We start from the raw sequence: 9,066 nt of genomic DNA on the forward strand, positions 1-9,066 counted from the left end.
GAAATTAATGGGATGCAGCTCTAGTTATTACAGTCTAATTAGAGAAAGGGATGTGACTCATGTGATTAGCAAGAACAAAGTAAGATTATCAGAGGAGACCACAATGTGGATCCTGGTAACTGTGGAGACGATAAACAACGCGCATTGTGCCGTCCTGTAGAACGGAGTAGCACAAAGGTGACGGCAATGCTTATTCTGAAATGTGCAATCACAATTCTTCGTGTACGTCTACAGTCTAAAGCTGTAAGTTTCTGCTCATTTTACTGTCATGGTTTCTGTTCCTAATGGAAGTACAACAGATCTATTTTCAAATGGTTCCCAATTACTTCTAAAAGGGTCTTTTGGGTTTAAATATGGGTTCCAGTATTTTAGACAGCCGAAATGGCTCTGCAGACTATGCTGTTCTTGACATCAGAAGTGCCAGACAAAGGCTGAATAGAAAACAAGGCTAATGTGAACAGAGCTTATATAATACCCACCATTTTCACCTTTCCTAAAAGGCTATTCTCAAGTTTGAAAGTTGCTCTCTATGTATTGGCTAGGGAATAACTTTCAGTTGCAGAGAAATGAAGGATGGCACTCACCAATCAAAAATGCAAGGCTTTATTCAGGAATATGCAGGCATCGACACGGGAGAACAGTGCAGAGTATGAACTACGGCCGTTTCGTGCTACCGCGCTTCAACGGGTCCTGATCCTCATCAGGACCCGTTGAAGCGCGGCAGCACGAAATGGCCATAGTCCGTACTCTGCACATTTCTCCCATGTCGATGCCTGCATATTCCTGAATAAAGCCTTGCATTTTTGATTGGTGAGTGCCATCCTTCATTTGTCTGCAACTGGATCTTCTATAATTGTGGTTTTTCGGATTGAGCACCGTTCATATTGGAGTAGCTTCAGCAATATGAACCGGTGTGATATTAAACCTCTTGGATTGTATTCTGAGGCTGGGGTGGTGAAGCAGTGCTAAGTTGTTTTCTTCTATTTGGAACTAGGGAATAACTTTCCTATCACTGGGAATCTGACCACTAATATCCCTACCAATCCCCAGTTAAGGGGCTTCCTGCCATTCTATTCTCTCAAAATGGGAGTGCTGGAGAAGGCCAAATACTCTGCTGTGCTGGTCTTCAGTGCTCCTATTAGAATTAGAAAGAATGTAGTGGCAGTGCGCTTGAGGGAACTCTGCTTCATTCAGCTGGGCCTCTTTGGAGTTCCAGCTCGCAGGATCGCTGGGGGCACACGAAAGTCAGGCCCCCAACAATCGGAAAGTTATTCCCCAATCAATGCATAGGGGAGAACTTTCAAACCTGAGAATACCCTTTTTTTCAGATAGCCGACACATACTTACATTTGTAGGAGGAACACATCGCGGAGATGCATGTCCTGGTACAGTCATGATATCGCAGAGCCAACAAATACAAAAAGGCACCCAGGATGTTGCCAGGTAGTCAGAGGTTCGCAGGGCTCTGGCCTGGCTGCCACTTAGTACTAATGTAGGTGTTCGTCAAGGGTCCTGCAAATCATTTTGCTCAACTCTACAGATAATACAAATTATTTTCACCTAAACATCAATAGTTTTGGGCCAATTAGGGAAGCCTCGTCAATGCAACCCCACCATCTTACCTAAAATTCAGCGGTAGACCCTCAATTGATCAAATATGTATCACCAATCCTGTGGTTTTGCATATGGTGTAAGTATTCCAAAGTGTGAAGCGGGTCAAATGAGGTAAATGGAGGGTGTAAGGGCCTGTTGGAAGCTGGACTTTGGCAGAAGCTGGAGGTCACTGAGCTTCATAATCACTATCAACTTTCAGCCCCAAGAAGGGTCCACCACCTTTAACACAACATTTTTCTCTGATGCACGCTCTCATTTAAGATCTTACAAAACGATTGTACTTTTCTATGTATTATATAGCACAAATAACGATCGTCTGTATATTTGCAGTGAAATAGGATATTTTTTTTTAGTTATTGGCTATCAGACTTTTTTTAGACTATGGGGGGAGTGAACAAGGCGTTCTTTAAGTCTGTTATCAGACAAAAAAAATGTTAAAGCTCATTTTAACATCTTGTAAAAAAAATCATGATTTTCAAGAGGTGTTTTTAATGGCTTTATTTCCTGAAGATATGCATTTTTTCCCAATAAAGAAGCCTATGGCAAAAATACATGGAGAAGTGAACACTTAGGTATTGTTTACACTGGGCGTTATTGCTGCATTTTTTATGCTAATTTTCAGCTACTTTTTACAGTAGCAGCAAAACCTATGAGATTTCAGATTTCTCATGCACACACATTGTATTTTTTGTCATCAGGACTTTGTGCTTTGCTGCTTTTTTTGGACATAGCATGTCACTTCTATCAGTGTTTTTGCAGCGTTTTTCACCCATTGGCTTGAATGGGTGTTGAAAAAACGCTGCAAAAACGCAGACATTATTTGCAGCTTTCTTTCTGCAGTCATGGACATTAGCATGACAAAGAGACACAAGTTAGCCCAAAAAACGCACCAAAACCGCAACAAAAAACGCACCAAAAGCGCACCTAACCCTGCGTTTTTGCTGCAGCTTCTTTCCTGCCAAGAAATTAGGTTTTGCTGCAGAAAAAAAGCAGCAAAAATGCCCAGTGTGAACTTACCCTAGCGTATACTACATGGGGGAAAAAAACACTAAAAATGTGGAAAGATGCTACACAAAAAAAGACATTTCATCACAAAAAATAGTGAAACAAATGCACACACATAAAATGCTTAAAAAGGCAGCAGGTTTTAAAAAAGCAAAAACAGCCCCCCCCCCCAGACTCCACTGGGTGATAAATCATTCTAATGGGGTTATTGCCAATCCAAAAAAAAACCCTGTCTTAGGGAAGCTTGAAAATAAGGGTACAAATGTCTCTCACATGAGCGATTGCCAGAGATGCCATTTGACAGAGAAAGTAGAGTTCACCTTGTAGATGTAAGATTCCCGTGTGCAGCGCTAAGCACGGCTTTGATGTAAAACCTCGAGGTCTCTAGGCAACTATTGCGATGGTTTCTAAAGAAAAGGCCTGAATAAGGAATTGGTCTGTGCAGGAAAGTTAGAGACTTGTGTCACCTTCACAAATCTAACATTCAATGTCCTCAACAAAGAGAAACAGGAGGAAGGTGGGGTGTAGAGGCGATAGAGACGAGTACAATCGGATGAGTATAGGAGAAGTGCTGTATGGACAGGTTTACAAGGCAGTTATCATATGGTTTTGTTAGGCGTACTCTGACTTATAATATGTCCTCTGCCTTATGAAGCATAACTTTGGATTTACAAGTGCTCCTGAGTGTTGCTTATGACAATATATTAAAGTGTCCATATAGAAGCCTGAAGGGTTAAAGAAAAACACAATGCAATACATCTTTATTATCAATCATGATGCAAACAAAATATAGAGAAATCAATAAAGCTACAAAATAATGAAGTGTAGTGTTTTTAAAAGATCACAAGCCAAGCACCCCTCTACTCAAGTTACAACAAATGTAGCTGAAAGGTTAAGATAACTTCACTCCCTGAAGAAGCGTGAGCGAAACACATATTCAAGGGTGAGGTGGAGAATACACAGCATATATCATGTTCATTTCTATTGTCAATAGCTCGGTTTTTGGTCCCTTACATATGAAATTGATTCATAATTTCTTTGGCCAGTGTTATTATTGAATGTTTACCCAAGATACCATTATTCCTACATTTTTGGTTTGCATGTCTCTTGCCCTATATACAGTGTGATGACATTGTACATACAACATTGCAAAGTGTGTGCATGTAACATGCAGCATGTGCTCGTAACATACAGTGTGTGTGTGTTTGTGTGTGTAACATGGAATCATAGAATCGTAGAGTTGGAAGGGACCTCCTGGGCCATCTGGTCCAACCCCCTGCTCAAAGCAGGATTCGCTAAATCATCCCAGTCAGATGTCTGTCCAGAGTGTGTGTACAGTGGGGAACAAAAGTATTTAGTCAGCCACCAATTGTTCTCCCACTTAAAAAGATGAGAGAGGCCTGTAATTGACATCATAGGTAGACCACAACTATGAGAGTCAAAATGAGAAAACAAATCCAGAAAATCACCTTGTCTGAGTTGGCAACATTTATTTTGCAAATTATGGTGGAAAATAAGTATTTGGTCATTAACAAAAGTTCATCTCAATATTTTATTATATATCCTTTGTTGTCAATGACAGAGGTCAAAAGTTTTCTGTAAGTGTTCACAAGGTGATTTATTTATTCTGGAAGAAAAAAAGATTGTGTTCAGCATTACATCGCCCAATGTAAACAAAACATGTGCTATCAATAAAATGATTCTTTATGGGAAAAAGGCAATCTTGATAGCGATTGTTCTGTCCTTATCTTTATTTGTCAGCCTGTGTAAAGAAGCTAGTAAGCGAGCACTAAATGACTTGAATATAAGGCTGCATTAAAGAAGCACTCCTCCTCTCATCAAAGTTTTAATCTTCTTAATATATTGCAATTATCATATTTTATAGCATTGTGTACTTACAATTGCTCATTTTGCCTTTCTACCCAGCTTATTCTTTACTTTTCCATTAGGTTTATGACATCACTTGATTAAAAACTGACTAGCTGAATCCTTCTAAGCTCTATGTTCAAACAGGAAGCCTATTTTTCCCTGCATGAGTCAGTATAAGAACTACAATTATATCTCACTGTAAACTCTCTAGCAGGGGGAGAAATAGAGCAGATGTGTCAGGAGTTGAAAAGGAGGTGGAGTTGACTGCCAAAGACTTTGCAGTGAGGTAGAATTGTAGTTCTAATGATGACTCATGCAGGGAAAAGCGACCTACTAGCTCAGAAGGATTCAGCTACAGTTTTTAAGCGTGCAGTGCAATAGACCTAATGGAAAAGAGAAGAATCTCAATCTCCCAATTGCCCTATTGCTCACAGATATATCCACATTATTGGATCCAAATGAATTTTATATTGGGTAGCACGGTGGCTCAGTGGTTAGCACTGTAGCCTTGCAATGCTCGAGTCCTGGGTTTGAATTCCGCCAAGGACATCATCTGCAAGGAGTTTGTATGTTCTCTCCGTATTTGCGTGGGTTTCCTCCCACTTTCCAAAGACATACTGATTGGGAGTCTAGATTGTGAGCCCCATCGGGGACAGTGATGATAATGTGTGCAAACTGCAGAGCATGTTAGCGCTATATACAGATTATTATCTTTTTTTATTTATCTTTGGCATTTATCCAGTCACTCATGAAATTATTATTTTTCTTACCTCCTCATTTAACTTCTTTTATTATTATTTACAAAAAAAAGATTTAATTTATGATTCTCACCGACCATACATCTTCCAATATAATCAAACTCTATTATTTTCCATACAATCCACCGATTCCCACACTTCCATCTGCCCCCTCAGTTTAACAAGACAATGTAAATGATATTATGGAGCAATGGAAGGAGTGTCGTTGATCGAGAATGTGCCCTGCTGTGGTTGTATTAATTCAGACACCGGTCTCGACCACCACTGATATAATTGGAAGTTGGACTTGTAATGTATAAACGGAATCAGAGAGTTGTTGGTTTCCAAGGCATTGGTAATGAGCGCTGATGAGAGAAGCTACATGAAGACGGAGAGGGCAGTGCAGGTGGAACGAGAGGAGAAGGCAGCTATGTGCAGACCACAGGGTACATGATGCCACTTAATGAGCTATTACAGCTAATATGTAGGGAGGAACTGATGAGCACAGCTCTGGAGGATGAGAAGAAGACCTCTGGGTGACTTGTTTCCTGATTGAAAAACATAAATGGACATAGAGGGGGACACTTTGAGCTGAAGCACTGGATGATTGCGGATGATGATTTCGGATGCTTAGTGAATGATAGAACAGTATTCAAAGACCGAAAAAACAAGTATTGAATATCTTATATAATACATGTACAATGTAAAAAAAAAAAAAAAGAATGTGCAATAATTGTATTTTTAAAAACTCGATATTCAGACCCTTGAAAGATCGTCCTGTGAAGTAAGACTATGCTGTACCAGTACGGACAACTTCTTTAAACCTACCCCTTATTTTCTATTACGTATATAGTGGTGTTGAGTAACATCTGTCCCTATCCCCAATGAACTTACAGGATTATTCCTATCACTACTACCATTTCGATAAAGTGTGATTTGGTTTATTGTTATGTTTTGGGGTTTTGTAAGAAAAAAAAAAAGCTACACGACCCGCTGGCCAGAACGACTTCTAATTGGCTGAATGTTTGCGGGGAGGTTTATAGCTTGTTTACACAGGTTGACCGCACTTCCAATGCGCAAAAGACCATCAGTAATAGATCGTTCTGTGCGGATAGACTGTCATGGCTCCGTGCAGGGCAGGTCCTGTTTACAGGACAATCTCCATCTGAGTAAAATGATGTAAAGCTGTTTTAAATTTTCTTTCATAAATCAGTAGAGCAGGTGAAAATAAGCAACGTTGTAATATTTCTTATCAGAGAAATCTAGTTCTTTCTCTGCCTGGACTGATCATTTATTCTCAAAATTCTTAATGTACAGTCATGGCCAAAAGTTTAGAGAGTGACACAAATATTATATTTTCACATGATCTGCTGGCCTCTGGTTTTTATGTGTGTTTGTCAGATGTTTTTATCACATACAGAAATATAATTGCAATCATATTATGAGTAACAAAAGGTTATATTGACAGTTAAAATGAGTTAATGCAGCAAGTCAATATTTGCAGTGTTGACCCTTCTTCTTCAGGACCTCAGCAATTCTCCCTGGCATGCTCTCAATCAACTTCTGGATCAAATCCTGACTGATAGCAGTCCATTCTTGCAAAATCAATGCTTTTATTTTGTCTGAATTTGAAGGTTTTTGTTTGTCCACCCATCTCTTGATGATTGACCACAAGTTCTCAATGGAATTAAGATCTGGTGAGTTTCCAGGCCATGGTCCCAAAATCTCTATGTTTTGTTCCCTGAGCCATTTAGTTATCACCTTTGCTTTATGGCAAGGTGCTCCATCATGTTGAAAAAGGCATTGTTGATCGCCAAACTGCTCTTGGACGGTTGGGAGAAGTTGCTCTTGGAGGACATTCTGGTACCATTCTTTATTCATGGCTGTGTTTTTAGGCAAGACTGAGAGAGAGCCCATTCCCTTGGCTGAGAAGCCACCCCACACATGAATGGTTTCAGGATGCTTGACAGTTGGCATGAGACAAGACTGGTGGTAGCGCTCACCTGGTCTTCTCCAAATAAGCCGTTTTCCAGATGTCCCAAACAATCGAAAAGGGGATTCATCAGAGAAAATGACTTTACCCCAGTCCTCAGCAGTCCACTCCCTGTACCTCTTGCAGAATATCAGTCTGTCCATGATGTTTTTTCTGGAGAGAAGTGGCTTCTTTGCTGCCCTCCTTGAGACCAGGCCTTGCTCCAAGAGTCTCCGCCTCACAGTGCGTGCAGATGCACTCACACCTGCCTGCTGCCATTCCTGTGCAAGCTCTGCACTGCTGGTAGCCCGATCCCGCAGCTGAAACACTTTTAAGAGATGGTCCTGGCGCTTGCTGGTCTTTCTTGGGCGCCCTGGAGCCTTTTTGGCAACAAGGGAACCTCTCTCCTTGAAGTTCTTGATGATGCGATAGATTGTTGACTGAGGTGCAATCTTTCTAGCTGCGATACTCTTCCCCGTTAGGCCATTTTTGTGCAGTGCAATGATGACTGCACGTGTTTCTTTAGAGATAACCATGGTTAACAGAAGAGAAACAATGATGCCAAGCACGAGCCTCCTTTTAAAGTGTCCAGTGGTGTCATTCTTACTTAATCATGACAGATTGATCTCCAGCCATGTCCTCATCAACACCCACACCTGTGTTAATGGAGCAATCACTGAAACAATGTTAGCTGGTCCTTTTATGGCAGGGCTGCAATGATGTTGAAATGTGTTTTGGGGGATAAAGTTAATTTTCTAGGCAAATATTGACTTTGCAAGTAATTGCTGTTAAGCTGATCACTCTTTATAACATTCTGGAGTATATGCAAATTGCCATTAGAAAAAATGAAGCAGTAGACTTTGTAAAAATTAATGTTTGTGTCATTCTCTAAACTTTTGGCCATGACTGTACAGGTTAAATCTGTGTTCAATGAAGACAGATTGTTACATTACTGAGATAGGAGATTGCGGCTGTTACTGATTCTATGACCTCTTTCACACTTCAGTTTTTTCACGTCAGTCATAATCCACCAATTTTTTAAAAAAAACGGATCCACCAATAAAGGGGCAGATCCGTTTTTTTCCCCCATAGACTTACATTATTGGCGGATCTTGACTGACGATCGTCCGTCACACCCGTTATTTGACGGATCCGCCAAAATTTTTCTGGCTCCTGGGCGGATGAGACAGACACTGCAACGTTTTTTCTTCTTGACGATCCGTTATTTTCATGTGCGCATGCCCGGAAACTTTGCTCCGGGACAATTTTTAACCCAGTAATGCCGTTCCAGGATCGTAAAACAAAATCTCTCTCTCTCTCCGCTGCGGTTCCTTTAAAATTTCACTTTCGCCGGATCCGTCAAAAGAGCGGTCCGGTGACACCCGTTGATCTCACAACGATCACGGATCCGTTTTCCGCCATTTTCGCGGATAACAACTGACAGACAACAACGTAAGTGTGAAACAGGCCTATGTAGATGGGAAGAGGAGCCACACAGAGCTTCTCCTCTTCCCGCCTACAGGAAAATTTTTCCATGTAGGCAGGAGGAGGAGGAGGAGCTCTGTCTGGCTCCTCTTCCCATCTACATAGAATCTTATCAGTAGAAGCCTTTGGAAGACTTTTCCACTTTGACAAACAGGGACAATAGACAAACACTTTCGATGTAGACTCCTTTAGGGCTACTCCCAAGTGTATTGGAAGGGAATGATAATAATGTGTTATTTCATTATGCATTTTGTTACAATCATTACATTTAGGGATGAGCGAGCATACTCGTGAGGATTCAGTACTCGGCGAGTAATGCGGTACTCGCTGTACTCGAATCCCCACAAGTATTTCACTACTCATCTTGCAATATTCGCAACAGCC

Source organism: Dendrobates tinctorius, unplaced genomic scaffold, assembly GCF_039654945.1.
Source record: "Dendrobates tinctorius isolate UK_male_01 unplaced genomic scaffold, ASM3965494v1 ptg000032l, whole genome shotgun sequence".
Lineage (NCBI taxonomy): Eukaryota > Metazoa > Chordata > Amphibia > Anura > Dendrobatidae > Dendrobates > Dendrobates tinctorius.